The sequence below is a fragment of the Hyla sarda genome, chromosome 2 (genome assembly GCF_029499605.1).
Source record: "Hyla sarda isolate aHylSar1 chromosome 2, aHylSar1.hap1, whole genome shotgun sequence".
Taxonomy (NCBI): Eukaryota; Metazoa; Chordata; class Amphibia; order Anura; family Hylidae; genus Hyla; species Hyla sarda.
This window is the reverse complement of record NC_079190.1, coordinates 486,936,450-486,951,531: the sequence shown is the minus strand read 5'-3', so window position 1 is coordinate 486,951,531 and position 15,082 is coordinate 486,936,450. Positions and strand designations below refer to the sequence as shown.

Genomic DNA, 15,082 nt, shown 5'->3' with positions numbered 1-15,082 from the left:
GAACATATACATCGGGGCGATATGCGGCAGTGGCAGTGTTGAAAAGGGGCGGACCAGTGTTGGAAGAAATGACACAGAAAAGGGGCGGACCTATTTTGGAACATGTACATCGGGGCGATATGCGGCAGTGGCAGTGTTGAAAAGGGGCGGACCAGTGTTGGAAGAAAATGACACAGAAAAGGGGCGGACCTATTTTGGAAAAACTAGAAGGGTAGTGTGGCCGGCTTGATTAGAGGAACTATCACGGATTAGGGTAGAAGAGTAGTGTGACCGGCTAGATGTGCTGTGAGGCACCTAGCTAGGTGGACAATGGTTAGAATCTACTGGGTAGGGTATGCAGCAGCCGTATGAGGTATGTGGTATGGTAGAGATGGGGACAGTATTTTTAGCCCCTATTGGGAAAAAATATATATATGTATTGCCTGGGGTAGGGGAGGGTGGGAATGGTAGTATCCCAGGTTACTCAGGTATGCCGTATGTAGGGCTGTTAGCATATAATACAGTGTGTACAGTATACCGTGTGAGGTATGTAGGACTGTCAGTAGTTGGTGTGGCATACTGGTGATGTGTGAAAGTAGGGATTGAAGGAGCAGGCAGTATTTTAAAGTATTATTTAGGGTGTGTAATAAGGATTACACAAGGATAGTTTCAGAGACTTCGTTGAGTCCAGTAGGCTGGAGAGATCCACACTTGAAAATCCAGAAGACTTCTAATCTCTTCAGTATTTCAAATCTATTCGAACGGGATTTAGGAACATGATCAACAGGGGTAACATTGAAAGGTTTAGCAATCCCTTTGTGGGCCAAGGCACAGTGCCTGGAAAGTCCATGTAAAAGGAATCCGGTCCTTATATTAAACCTGTGCTTATTTATCCTGCTGCGTAACTTTTGAGTAGTCCGCCCAATGTACTGCAGGCCGCAGCAGCATTCAATCAGGTAGATGACAAATTCCGACTCACAGGTAAGATGGTATTTTATCTGGAGGATTTCGTCCGAGGTTTTTGAGCGGAATTCTTGACGGTTATGCATAATTTCAGCACAGCATAGACATCTGGTTTTTCCGCATCTATAACTACCTGGTTTTCCTTTTTGAGTTGGTCTTGGTTGTAGTTGTCTGAGCTGGCTTGGAGCAAGGAGGTTTTTGATGGTGGGGGCCCTACGGAACGTGACTCCTGGATGTTCAGGTAGATTATCACAGAGAAGTTTGTCACTCTCAAGGATGTGCCAGTGTTGTTGGAGAATTTTCTTGATATGATTTGAGGTTGAACTGTAGGTGGTGATAAAGTTGAGTTCCCAATTCTTGGTGGTGGTTCTTTTTGTCTTCGGTTTAAGACAGTCCTCTTGTGTCAGATTTTTTGTTTTTTCGTAGGCGTCAGATAGTAGTTTCGGGGGGTATTTTTTGGCCGTGAATCTTTTCTTGAGTATCCCAGCCTGAGTGCAGAAATCTTTTTGGTTAGAGCAGTTTTTCCTTATTCTCTTGTATTGAGAGTAGGGAATATTCTCAAGCCACTTCTTATGATGCCCACTGGAGAAGTCAATATAGCTGTTAGTATCGACTTTTTTGAAAAAGGTAGAGGTGACGAATTTGCTGTGATCATGTGATATGATCAGGTCTAGGAACTCAATGGATGTATTGCTGGTATGTATGGTGAAGGTAATACCCCAGTGGTTTGCATTTAGGTGTTCTAAGAGGTAGTTGGTAGATGTTTCTGGACCTCGCCAGATGAAAATTAGGTCATCGATGTACCTCCGATAGAGAATGATGTTCTCCATGATGTTGCTGTGGCCCCATATATGTTCCATTTCAAACGCCCCCATAAATAGATTGGCGTAGGCCGGCGCCACCTTGGCCCCCATAGCGGTGCCCTTCTGTTGATGGTATATTCCGCCGTCATACAGAAAGAAGTTGTTTTCCAGTATAAACTGGAGACCTTCCAATAGGAACTCTCTCTGGGGTGTGGTAATTTCTTTATCTTCAGTGAGAAAAAATTCCACAGCCTTCAGTCCAAGTTGATGGTCAATATTGGTGTATAGCGACGTGACATCACAGGTGACCATGGTGTAGGAGGAATCCCATGGAATGGAGGAGAGCTGTTGTATGAGTTGAGTGGAGTCCCGGAGAAAACTCTGAAGGTTTACAACATATTTCTGCAGGTATAGATCGATAAAGTGGGCAAGGTTACTGGTGGGTGAGCTAGTGCAGGCGATGATGGGTCTACCTGGCGGTTTTTCCAATGACTTGTGTATTTTTGGTAAGTAGTAGAAGTAGGGTTTATTCTGATTATTGACAGTAAGGAATTGGTGTTCTTGTTTATTGAGGATCCTATCATCCAGGGCCCTCTGGAAGAGTGATGTGAGCCCTTTTTGTATTTTTGGGAAGGGATCTATGGATGTCTTCCCATAGAACTCATGGTCGGATAGAATACGCATGGCCTCCTCCTGGTATTGCGGGAGATCAAGAATAACCAAGCCTCCTCCTTTATCTGCTGACCGAAAAACTAGATCGTGGTTTTTCTGGAGACCTTTTAATGCCTGTAGTTCCTCTTTGTTCAAATTGGAGCGGGTGGATGGTCTCCTCTTGTTTTTGGGAAGTGATTTTAGCTCCTGGGATACCAGTTCATAGAAGGTATTGATTTGATGACCTTGGGATTGGATGGGGTAGAAAGTAGAGGGGGCACGCACCGATTGGTGTTTTATTGGATCATCATTGCTCTGGTCGCAGGAGGTGGAGGCTTGATGTATCGTATTCTTGTTCTTCAAAGAGGACCGTGGCTGCAGACCTGAGACATCACCTAAGGCTATCACAGATGTTGTGCTCTCAGCACAACGAAAATAGGTGAGTGTTACAACTTAAATTGTTTTCATCTCACCTATAAACATCCTTCACTAGGGGCGCATATCCCTGTTTTTTTCTTCTACTTTCTATATGTACCACGGTGGGTTCTATATTCGACCGGTTTGAGCTGAAGCTCTGGAATTGCTGACCCTAAGTGAAGGTCCCTACAAACTATGGATTACTATAAGAACAGGATTGGCCTGCGTGAACAACAAATAAGCAGACTAACCAGAGGAACCGCTACCCGCAGAAGCAACACCACCGCGGCGACCTCTGAGGATCGTATTTTTTCAGACGTAGAAACTAAGACTATGACAGAACTTTTCAATTCTCTGGAACAACTACTTAAGACAGAACTCCAGCATCAGGTAGATGTTTCTTTCCTCCACATCTATCTGACTGAGAAAATCACCCCGAGGGGACTTAGACTAACGTTCAAACCCACTTTTGTTGACGACGAAGTGTATTCTCAAGAATGGTACAAATTAATGGACAATAGTACTTTTAATATGCTGTGTATGCTTGTTGAGAAAAGACAAAAACTGTGCATTGATGCCAATTCTCATATAGAGGAAACTGTGGGAAAACTCAAAAAATTCCGTCTGCACCATGATTTCCTCTATATTAACCACAATATTACTGGTAGACTTACCAAACTAGAAACTGAGATCATAGATAAAAAAGTCAAAAAACTAAATAGGGATAGGGGCGATTACCTAAGGGGAGACCCTTGGGATTGGAGAGAGAATACATCTCTATCCAACAAACCGCCTGACAACCAGTATCCATCAGAGGAAGTTTGCCAACATCCCATTGCCAACCCTACCCAGGCCACATCAAAAACATACAGTGCCACTACCATGTACTCAAAAAACACACACAACAAAAATCATAAAAATCATAACCCTAGAGACAGACTCCACTCTAGAACTCATTCTCACAAAAAAGAAGGACATACAAAATCCTTTTTAAATAGCAACTTTAAAAGAAAAAGGGAAACATCTGACATCAATGAGCAACAATCAAAACAACTGAAAACGACAAAAATGGAACCTACTATCCAAAAGGAGACCGCTGGTGCGCTAGTGTCCTCCGACAAGGAACCTGCCACTATTAACAACAGCGACAAAGAGGGAACTGGGGAGATAAAAACCCCTGAGAAGCAAGATATTAATACTAACCTCCAATGTGAAACTGTAACACCGGAACAATCGCATACACCAATGCTGAAGCTTTTACAAGCCGGACTTAGTTTCAAGAAAAAATATGAAGCCATCCTTCAAAAGAATGAAATAGCCAGCACGAGCTCCCCGACAAATTTGAATACCACTTTGGATAGAAGCATAAATAGCCCAAACAACACCATCAACCAACTGCTGGACCTTTCAGTCTATGACTTTCCAGACCCCACCAGCACTCTAATACCGAATCAGGACCTAAATATCGTTGTGGTGGATAACACTGGAAACCAGTCCACACTGGTTCCCTTCCTAAAGAGTGCAACAACTACCAATATGTCTATAAATCCGGATCACCATCCGACACCTCTCGGCACCACAGAACCCTGCCAAGAGTCCATTCCTTTTTTAGAGGTTGGCCAGGACTGCCATCCACCTCCTCCTCGGACACCCATGGCCCCCATCTTCGAACCTCGGAAACCTCAGACAAAGACACAAAAAAGAAAAAAAGAATTAGAGGGAGCAGAGGAGGTAAAAAGAGGAAGAATACAGCATTAACTGCTGATCCCTCTAATACCACAGAAGAAACAGTACAGATTTTCAACCTATCTCAATACAAGTTGAATCCTTATGAGATATCCCTCCTAAAACGAGGACTCTCATTCTGCCCAACATACCAGTCAGATCAGTTCCAACTTTTTCTGGACCTTCAGAGATTTATACGCAAACTCACCCTCAAGAGGCATTTTAACATCTTGAAGAACAAGAATACGATACATCAAGCCTCCACCTCCTGCGACCAGAGCAATGATGATCCAATAAAACACCAATCGGTGCGTGCCCCCTCTACTTTCTACCCCATCCAATCCCAAGGTCATCAAATCAATACCTTCTATGAACTGGTATCCCAGGAGCTAAAATCACTTCCCAAAAACAAGAGGAGACCATCCACCCGCTCCAATTTGAACAAAGAGGAACTACAGGCATTAAAAGGTCTCCAGAAAAACCACGATCTAGTTTTTCGGTCAGCAGATAAAGGAGGAGGCTTGGTTATTCTTGATCTCCCGCAATACCAGGAGGAGGCCATGCGTATTCTATCCGACCATGAGTTCTATGGGAAGACATCCATAGATCCCTTCCCAAAAATACAAAAAGGGCTCACATCACTCTTCCAGAGGGCCCTGGATGATAGGATCCTCAATAAACAAGAACACCAATTCCTTACTGTTAATAATCAGAATAAACCCTACTTCTACTACTTACCAAAAATACACAAGTCATTGGAAAAACCGCCAGGTAGACCCATCATCGCCTGCACTAGCTCACCCACCAGTAACCTTGCCCACTTTATCGATCTATACCTGCAGAAATATGTTGTAAACCTTCAGAGTTTTCTCCGGGACTCCACTCAACTCATACAACAGCTCTCCTCCATTCCATGGGATTCCTCCTACACCATGGTCACCTGTGATGTCACGTCGCTATACACCAATATTGACCATCAACTTGGACTGAAGGCTGTGGAATTTTTTCTCACTGAAGATAAAGAAATTACCACACCCCAGAGAGAGTTCCTATTGGAAGGTCTCCAGTTTATACTGGAAAACAACTTCTTTCTGTATGACGGCGGAATATACCATCAACAGAAGGGCACCGCTATGGGGGCCAAGGTGGCGCCGGCCTACGCCAATCTATTTATGGGGGCGTTTGAAATGGAACATATATGGGGCCACAGCAACATCATGGAGAACATCATTCTCTATCGGAGGTACATCGATGACCTAATTTTCATCTGGCGAGGTCCAGAAACATCTACCAACTACCTCTTAGAACACCTAAATGCAAACCACTGGGGTATTACCTTCACCATACATACCAGCAATACATCCATTGAGTTCCTAGACCTGATCATATCACATGATCACAGCAAATTCGTCACCTCTACCTTTTTCAAAAAAGTCGATACTAACAGCTATATTGACTTCTCCAGTGGGCATCATAAGAAGTGGCTTGAGAATATTCCCTACTCTCAATACAAGAGAATAAGGAAAAACTGCTCTAACCAAAAAGATTTCTGCACTCAGGCTGGGATACTCAAGAAAAGATTCACGGCCAGAAAATACCCCCCGAAACTACTATCTGACGCCTACGAAAAAACAAAAAATCTGACACAAGAGGACTGTCTTAAACCGAAGACAAAAAGAACCACCACCAAGAATTGGGAACTCAACTTTATCACCACCTACAGTTCAACCTCAAATCATATCAAGAAAATTCTCCAACAACACTGGCACATCCTTGAGAGTGACAAACTTCTCTGTGATAATCTACCTGAACATCCAGGAGTCACGTTCCGTAGGGCCCCCACCATCAAAAACCTCCTTGCTCCAAGCCAGCTCAGACAACTACAACCAAGACCAACTCAAAAAGGAAAACCAGGTAGTTATAGATGCGGAAAAACCAGATGTCTATGCTGTGCTGAAATTATGCATAACCGTCAAGAATTCCGCTCAAAAACCTCGGACGAAATCCTCCAGATAAAATACCATCTTACCTGTGAGTCGGAATTTGTCATCTACCTGATTGAATGCTGCTGCGGCCTGCAGTACATTGGGCGGACTACTCAAAAGTTACGCAGCAGGATAAATAAGCACAGGTTTAATATAAGGACCGGATTCCTTTTACATGGACTTTCCAGGCACTGTGCCTTGGCCCACAAAGGGATTGCTAAACCTTTCAATGTTACCCCTGTTGATCATGTTCCTAAATCCCGTTCGAATAGATTTGAAATACTGAAGAGATTAGAAGTCTTCTGGATTTTCAAGTGTGGATCTCTCCAGCCTACTGGACTCAACGAAGTCTCTGAAACTATCCTTGTGTAATCCTTATTACACACCCTAAATAATACTTTAAAATACTGCCTGCTCCTTCAATCCCTACTTTCACACATCACCAGTATGCCACACCAACTACTGACAGTCCTACATACCTCACACGGTATACTGTACACACTGTATTATATGCTAACAGCCCTACATACGGCATACCTGAGTAACCTGGGATACTACCATTCCCACCCTCCCCTACCCCAGGCAATACATATATATATTTTTTCCCAATAGGGGCTAAAAATACTGTCCCCATCTCTACCATACCACAAACCTCATACGGCTGCTGCATACCCTACCCAGTAGATTCTAACCATTGTCCACCTAGCTAGGTGCCTCACAGCACATCTAGCCGGTCACACTACTCTTCTACCCTAATCCGTGATAGTTCCTCTAATCAAGCCGGCCACACTACCCTTCTAGTTTTTCCAAAATAGGTCCGCCCCTTTTCTGTGTCATTTTCTTCCAACACTGGTCCGCCCCTTTTCAACACTGCCACTGCCGCATATCGCCCCGATGTACATGTTCCAAAATAGGTCCGCCCCTTTTCTGTGTCATTTCTTCCAACACTGGTCCGCCCCTTTTCAACACTGCCACTGCCGCATATCGCCCCGATGTATATGTTCCAAAATAGGTCTGCCCCTTTTCTGTGTCATTTTCTTCCAACACTGGTCCGCCCCTTTCAACACTGCCACTGCCGCATATCGCCCCGATGTATATCGCCCCCTTTCCAATACCGCTGCATATCGCCCCGTTTCCAACAAAGGTCCGCCCTTTTTCTACTCCACTACCGCTGCATATCGCCCCGCTGTGCGATAGCAGACTCACCCGCACTGGTACAGTACCTTTGTAGATCCGCCCCATCTCAACTCCGCCACCGCTCCATATCGCTAAGGGTTCTGACAGCTCAATAGTCAGAGTGATACGCACGGGACATAGGTCTCCGCCCCCTGACCTATCAGGAGCATCTCTAGCTACGCTTACCAAATCAGCCTTACTCCCTCAGCCGCAGTAACTAAAAAGGATATCAATCTCCGGCCGATACTATTTCCCAGTAAGGCAATCCCTACACATACATATATCAGATTGCCCTTGTAAGCTACTGACGCCCTGGCCGGCTAGTGCAGATATAGTAATGCACTCGTACGGGACCGAGTTCCAGCTACAGATGTTCTACTTACCCACGCTACTTGCGTAAACCATGTCTGTGAATTGCCAAATGAACGTAACCTTTATGGTTGCGTAAGGAATGTATTTTAACCGCATCTGTTCACTATGTTGTATGCACACTGCCAGACGAAGGGTCCAGTTCGGACCAGAAACGCGTTGCTTTCTGTGCTAATAAAACCACATTTAGACACTGAGAAGGGTCTACAGAGCTTTCTTTTCATCAGGACCAGCGCCACCAACGGCCCAACTTTTGCCTTTTACTGGTATACAATCAGGAAGGGAGAATTGCAGGAGAGAGCTGCCAGCTCTGACACCCTCCTAACAGAGGGAACAGCAATAAGGAACACCACCTTCCGGGGAAGGAGGCAAAGAGAAATGTCCCTGAGAGGTTCAAAAGGGGGGCCTTGCAGGGCATCTAAGACCCAGAGCAAGTCCCAAGGGAAAAAAGGAGACTGATAAGGAGGGGCAGCTCTGCAGGGGAAGGCTTGTGAGCCCTCAGCATGGTGTGAACCACTTGGGAAGAGAAACCGCGGTTCCTCGGACGCGCTGTCTCAACCGCCACGCCGTCAAGGCAGAGACGATAAATAGAGGTCGTTCAGGAGACCTGATACCAGAGGTCTGGACTATAGGGAAGGCGCAGCGGTAAGTCGTTCAGGAGCCTGACCATGACGACGTACCATGCCCGCCGGGCCCAGTCTGGGCCACGAGAATGGCGGGAACGCCCTCTGCTGTGAGATGCCTAGGACCCCAAAAGGAGGGGAAGGGGAGGGAACAGATAAGGAAGGGAAAAGCCCAACCAATAGAAGGAAACAGTTTAATTGTGGTGGAACGAGCAGAGGTCCACGCCTGGAGCGCCCCAGATGTTGCAGGTCCCTGCAAGGCCCTCCAGATGAAGGGACCACTTGCCTTGGACGGCTGAGGACCGTCTGAGAAAGACCCCATCCCAGAAACGTCCGGAATGAAGATCGCCGAGATGCCGGAACCAGAGTTCCGCCCCGAAGGAAATGTCCCAAGAAGAAGGCCAAGAAAGAATTGCCCTAGGCCCAAACATGTTGAAGGGGAAAAAGGGCTTCTCAGAGGACAAAGGCCCCAAGAACAATCTAGCGGTCGAGAGACAATTGAGACCTGTCCTACCAGAAGAGAATCACCAGTTGAAGGGTCGGTGATGAAACTGGGCAAAAGGCATGGCCTCCATGGCCGCTACTAAACGATCCAGGACATCCATGCAAAAGCGAATGGAATCTGGAGCAGGATGCCGAAGTCATCGGACTCTTGGTAAGAGAGTCAGCCAACTGGTCGGCGGAAACGAAAGCGGGTAGAGGCCGCATCAAACTAGAGCCCCAGGAGAACAGTTGGACTTGTTCCGATTGAACACCCAACCGAAGTGAGCCAAAGGTCTGGAGGTTGAGACTAAGACTCTCAAGGATCTGGGTCCTGGCTGGAGCTCTGATCAGGAGGTTGTCCAAGTAAGGAATCATGGAAACAACTGCTGTCCGTAAAAGGGGCTATCACAGGCGCCAAGACCTTGTGAAAGGTCCGCGGAGAAGTGGTCAGACCGAAAAGGAGAGCCACAATAGGAAATGACTGTTCGCTGCAAAGTGGAGCTACCGCTGATGACCGGGAAACAATGAGATGTGGAGGCAGGCATCCTTGATGTCGACCGAGGAAGAAAACTCCCCGTGAACCATGGACGCCAGCACCGAACGGAGAGACACCATTCGGGATGGAAGGCAGAAGATGCTGGCTGAGAAACTCGAAAACCAAGAGTGGGCGAACAGAAACGCCCTTCTTGGGGACCACAAAGAGGCTGGAATAAACCTCGAAAACGTTCCCCTGAAGGAACCGGGACAATTATCCCCTGGATAAAAAAGGAGCTGGGGCATGCCCCGAACTGCTTCCGCTAGAAATGGGAACCGGAGGGTCCAGGAAAGAAAAAGGCAATCCCAAGGAAGGAAAGCAAATTCGATCCTGTATCCGTTGACTACCACATCCCTGACCTAGGAGTCCTGGAAGAGTAAAAGGCGACAAACCACCCGAGAAAGGTCGGCGGGTGGGGGGCGACCTTCAGAATGAGGAAAGCCTACGGGTGCCTGATGGGGACGCAAAACGGCCGGAAAGGATAGCCGACCTCTGGGGCAGGTCCGGAAGGAGGGAGCCCTCTTCCAGTGAAAGCACCTGGCTGGACCCTTGTTGGTACCCCTTGATGGTACCAAAGGTCCGCAGAACCAGAAGGAGGACTTACGACGGAAAGCAGTTCTGTGAGCCTTATCAGAGGTAATAAAGAACTCTACTCTGCCCGTCGCCTCATTTCCCGAAGGCGGCGTCCGCATTCCAGGCTTTAAGCCATAAGGAGGGACGGTGGCTACCAGGTAGCTTGTGGCAAAGGCAGTACAGTGGCTGCGCGTGGAAGCAGAACACTGAAAATCTCCAGCTGCAGAGCATCGGATAGCTAGATTAAACAAATCCTCTAGAGGGATCTTGAAGACTACCCTGGCGGAGATGGGAGACCACACCGAAAGGGCCTTTGACACCCAGGCTGAAGCAAAAGCAGGAAGAACCTGCTATCTCAAAGGCAAAGTTTGCCAAGGTCTCCACCTTCATGTACGCTGGATCCTTAAAGGCATCCGCATCAGCCGGGTAGGCGCCTTAGAGAGGCGGGAGATCGATAGATCCACAGTTGGCAAGGAGGTCCACCTAGCATTGAGGTCCATGGCGCTCGAACATTCTTGTCAGGGTGCCTCCAGGCGGATACCAGCAGGGCGTATCATTCAGCTTGAGAGCTGAAAGCCTTGGTGCCGGTCGGGCACGAAGCAAGGAGACTTCTGGAGCCACGTCCGAAGTTCCTGGGTCCTTTAGATGGAAGGTGTGTCTTATGGCCGTAACCAATGAGTACACCACATCAGGCATCCGTGCGTTCCTTTGAGTCGGAGGCCGAATCAGAAACCTCAACCACAAGTCCTCCAGTTGAATGGGAACGAGGTGAGGCAGCCCTGGAAGAGGTCGGGCACGATGAGAGGAAACTTCTGGACCACGTCCGAAGTTCCTGGGTCCTTCAGTTGGAAGGTGTCTATTATGGCCAAAACCAATGAGTACACCACAACAGGATTATCCATGCGATCCTCTATGAAAGGAAACTTCTGGAGCTACGTCCGAAGATCCTGATGAGAGGAAACTTCTGGACCACGTCCGAAGTTGCTGGGTCCTTTTGCTGGAAGGTGTCTCTTATGGCCTAAACCAATAAGTACACCACATCAGGCATATCCGTGCTGTCCCCTGTGAAAGGAAATTTCTGGAGCCACGTCCGAAGTGCCTGGGTCCACTAGATGGAAGGTGTCTCTTATGGCCAAAAACAAAGAGTGCACCATGTAAGATGTATCCAATCGGAAACTCCATCCACAAGAAACTGCTCACTCAGTGTATGTGTCCCCAATAAGGTAGTGGCTGTGAGGAGCGCTGCACAGCTGAGGGGAGAGAGCGAGGGAGAAGAAGCCTAGCCAATGAGAAGAGAGAGAGACCGGCCTTGCCAAAGGGTGCCACTCATTGGCCCTCAGAAACCCTCTGCACGCGCTTAGCACTGATTGGCAGAGAAGGGACTGGCCGCATACAGAGGAGAGAGAAAATGATACCCACGGCTATGAGTGGGCGGGGCTAAAGCCCGACAAGGGCCCGCGGCCAGAGAAAGAAAAATGGCCGGGCTCTAATGGCGTCCTCGCTCCCATAATAAAAAGCACCGCCGGCAGCACGCCGCTGCCGACCGGAAAGCAGGGCTGTATTCCGGTGCAGTGAGCGATATGGCCAGAGATAGGGGCCGCACTCACTGAAGCGCAGGAGGAGTTGGCAGTGCTTCGCTGCCGAAATGAAGGTAACTGCTGCCGATAGGAGAGCATGGAGAGCAGAGCTGTGTTCCGGCGCAGTGAGCGACATGGCCGGAGATAGGGGCCGCGCTCACTGATAGCGCAGGAGAAGTCGGCAGTGTAAATAAAAGTAACTGCCCAAGTAGCGTCGGTGTCTGAATGAAAAGACGCCGAGGAAAAGGAAGACCTGCACAGTCCTACACCACTGATATTAAGCCCCATTGCCTAAAAGGGTTCCCCACAATTCAGGAGCTAACAATAAAGAGGAGTGGGCTGAAGTAGGGGGTCTCCAGAGGATGAAGAATCCTAGGACCTGCAAGAAAAGGGGGGATTATACTCCCCTTCAGTCAGAAGAACTTACCTAATGGAGTCTTCAGTCAGCATTTTTTTTCACCTGCATCATGCCGGGCTTGAAAAGCGAGACGAGCAGGGAAAAATGGGGGACCCGGACCCATGAGGTACAACCCCAGACGCTGACCGTTGGTGAGAGGGGGTTAACAGTACATCCAAGATGCCTGCCACCTCTCGCAATGGGGAAACAGTGAACACCAAGTTCCTGAGTCCCCATCTGAAAACAGGAAAGAAAAAGGAATAAAAAAGCTAACACATTCCCTAACTAACCTGTGTGCTGAGTAGCCGGCGTGATAGCACGGCTCCCCGCTACTGCGGGTTGCACAGGAGAATATTGAATCGCCTAAACCGGCTGACCAGACCCGGAGGAGGCTATTTTTTCCTTGCAGGGCAGTTGGTCCTAGGACTATTGGACCACTGTGGCGATTTTACTGAGTGCTGAAAGGGGACGGATTCTGTATCCTCCGTCCCTTTCCTTGCTAATTGCTTATATTGATAAATCTGTCTCTATACTGACACCACTGTGCTTTACCCCATTCTGTCCCTGATGAGCCCACAGATTGTGGACGAAATGCGTCGGAATTTTGGAATGGTTGTCTTGACTTATGAGACATAGCATGTTTGTCTCATTTAACAGTTATGTACTATTTGTGATTTGAAGGCTTACATTAGCCCCTTGTAAGATATCAGCACTATAATCTATATATATCTTTTAAGAGGATTTATTAAAAGTGATGTTTTAATTCACTCCCCCCCACTTACCCATCTGAAAACAGGAAAGAAAAAGGAATAAAAAAAGCTAACACATTCCCTAACTAGGAAAATAAAAAATATGAGACCTGGTCTGGAGAGAACTCCAGACCGTGTCTACCTCCTTAGACACTAAGCAAAAACGGATTACCTCGGGTGCCTGTGGGCGGGTATATCCTGCTGGGAGGAGCTGACTTTTCTTGTTGCTATAGTGTCGAACCTCCTAGAGACAGCAGCATATACCCATAGTCTGTGTCCCCCAATAGAGCCGACAGAGAAATCCATATTATGGCTTATTTTTTGCGCTACCAATTCTACTTTGCAGTGACAGTCATTTTACCCAAAAATCCACGGCGAAACATAAAAAAAAAATAATTGTGCGCAAAATTGACGGAAAAAAGTTTTGGGGGCTTCCGTTTCTACGCAGTACATTTTTCGGTAAAAATGACACCTTCTCTTTATTCTGTAGGTCCATACGATTAAAATGATACTTATATAGGTTTGATTTTGTCGGACTTCTGCAAAAAATCATAACTACATGCAGGAAAATTTATACGTTTAAAAATGTCATCTTCTGACCCCTATAACTTTTTTCATTTTCTGCATATGGGGCGGTAGGAGGGCTCATTTTTTGCATCGTGATCTGAAGTTTATAGCATTTTTGTTTTGATCTGACTTTTTGATTGCTTTTTATTCATTTTTTGATGACATAAAAAAGTAACCAAAAATACTCTATTATAGACTTTGGATTTTTTTTTGCGCGTACGCCATTGACCGTGCGGTTTAATTAACAATATATATTTTTATAGTTCGGACCTTTACGCACGTGGCGATACCAAATATGTTTATTTTTATTTTTTTATTTTTAATGGGAAAAGTGGGGTGATTCTGACATTTATTAGGGAAAGGGTTAAATCACATTTATTCGCAATGTTATAGCTTCCATAGGGGACTATAGCATGCATTACACTGATTTCCTACAGTGATTACTGCCATAAATTAACATGGCACTGATCAGTGTTCTCGCCGCTCGACTGCTCCTGCCTGGATCTCAGGTACGGAGCAGTCATTCAGTGATCGGACACGCAGGAGGCAGGTAGGGATCCTCCTCGTGTCCTGCAAGCTGTTGGGAACGCCGCAGTGAAATCACCGCAGCGGTCCCGAACAGCCTGACTGAGCTCCCGAGATGGTTTCGGTTTCACTTCATCGCCGCGTATGAAGGGTTAATACCGAGCATCGCCGCGATCGGTGATAGCCACGAGTCCCAGCCGTTGATGGCTGCCGGGACAGACCCGATATGACGTGGGGTCACCGCGTGACCCCGCGTTATATTTTGCGGGAGCCGGAGCAGGATGTAAATATACATCCTGCATTGTTAAGGACTAAGCCCATTTTGACCTTAAGGACCAAGGCAAATCTGACCTGTGTCACTTTATGCATCAATAACTCTGGGATGCTTTTACTTATCAGTCCCATTCAGAGAGTTTGTTTGTGACATATTCTACTTTTCATCATTACTTACACCATTTGGTGAAAAAATCCAAAAGGTTGTGAAAATTTTGAAACTTTAGCATTGATTCACATATACAATGGGGGGGATTTATCAAAGTTGTCCATTTTCCGGATCAATATAGACCAACCTACAGAGCGCAAGGCCGGTCTCTTGCGCACCTAATTTATTAAAAGTTGCACGGCTCTTGATAATTTCAACGGTTTAGACTTTATTTAAACCTGCTCCAGCATGGTCTGACATTTCAGCGTACTTTCACCCTAAGCAAATTTTTGCTGAAAAGTCGCTATTGATAAATTCAGCACTAGAGATGAGCGAAGTTACAGTGATTCGATTAGTCACAAATTTCTCGGCTCGGCGGTTGCGGACTTTATCCTGCATAAATTAGTTCAGCTTTCAGGTGCTCCGGTGGCTGGAGACTTTCTCCTAGGACTGTATCCACCTTTTCAGCCACCGGAGCACCTGAAAGCTGAACTAATTTATGCAGGCTAAAGTCAGCAACCGCCGAGCCGCGAAGTTTGTGACAAATGGAATCAATGTAACTTC

At 46.8% G+C, this 15,082-nt stretch overlaps 1 protein-coding gene across 6 annotated transcripts in view; it reads right to left on the bottom strand.

Moving 5' to 3' along the window:
- The window catches only part of ITSN1 (intersectin 1), a 193,420-nt gene that overhangs the window by 61,971 nt on the left and 116,367 nt on the right, over nt 1–15,082 (bottom strand). The window lies entirely within an intron of this gene.